This window comes from Pteropus vampyrus, unplaced genomic scaffold (genome assembly GCF_000151845.1).
Source record: "Pteropus vampyrus isolate Shadow unplaced genomic scaffold, Pvam_2.0 Scaffold152, whole genome shotgun sequence".
Lineage (NCBI taxonomy): Eukaryota > Metazoa > Chordata > Mammalia > Chiroptera > Pteropodidae > Pteropus > Pteropus vampyrus.
The window spans coordinates 4560-5697 of NW_011888933.1; positions in this window are offsets into that span (position 1 = coordinate 4560).

Consider the following 1138-nt stretch of genomic DNA (forward strand, 5'->3'; position numbering starts at 1 on the left):
CAAGTGTTCTGAAAAGTTAGCTGTATCTGCAGCAAACTTTGTATGAGATACAAATAAACTTTTTTGTGTTTGTTAAGTCACTGTGACTTTGGGGTTATTTGTTACTGTATCATAACCTGGCCTATCATGCCCAATACAACTTTCATATGTTATTGTACATGATATATTAATTGAGGAACTAGAGCTAGTGTTATAATATATAACACTTTCAGTGACCCCAAGAAATTGCTATGATGTTCACATTTCATATGAAATTAATCAGAATGTTGGGATACTTTTTCAATTGTAGTGATTTCTGAGCCAGTATTTCTGGATATGTCTGTTTAATGTAAAGGTTTATGGGATTAGTGTTCCAAAAAGAACACTTTTATCATTTCACTTATGCAAAATTCTTCAAGTGTTCTGCTAATACCTACAGAATAAAATTTATAATTCTTATTTAAACTTGCATCAAAGCTTTCCATATTTTGGTCCTCACCTACCTTTGCAGAATTGTGTACTATTCTTTCCAATGGCATCAATGTGTTCAGCATTCTTAACAATCCTGGGCACAGCCACAGAGCCTGAAGAAGGGAATGTAGTTCAAAAAATCTCCTCCCCTACCAGAACTCACTTATTACATTTAGCTGACTGGTTTTAGGCATTTTGCTTTGGAAACTGGTGAAGACCATTGCCTAACCAACATCTATCCTTTCTTCCTAAATAATAATCCCTATATTATCGGAGGTGACAGTGAATTCAACTTTAGCTGCATTTCTTGGTCTCTGTTGCAATTAGATATAACCACGTGATTGATGAATTGTTGAGAGGGACTTTAGGAGAGGCAACTTAAAGGCCTTGTTTGCCTTCTATCCCTTTCCTGCCACCTGCCTGGGAAGTAGATGTGACGGCTAGAGTTCCAGGAGCCGCCTGGAACTGTGAGGTAACTTTGAGGCTGGAGACAGAAGAGAATACGAGAAAAGAGCCTGGGTTCCTGGTGACCTCATGGAGCTGTTATATGAGACCAGAGCCATCTACCTCTAAACTTTATTTTTTTAAACCACGTTTTATTGAATCTTATGTGCACCATTATTTATATATTATTAAGAAAAAGCCCACTGACAATAAAACCGATATAATGCTTTCTTATTGCATCCAT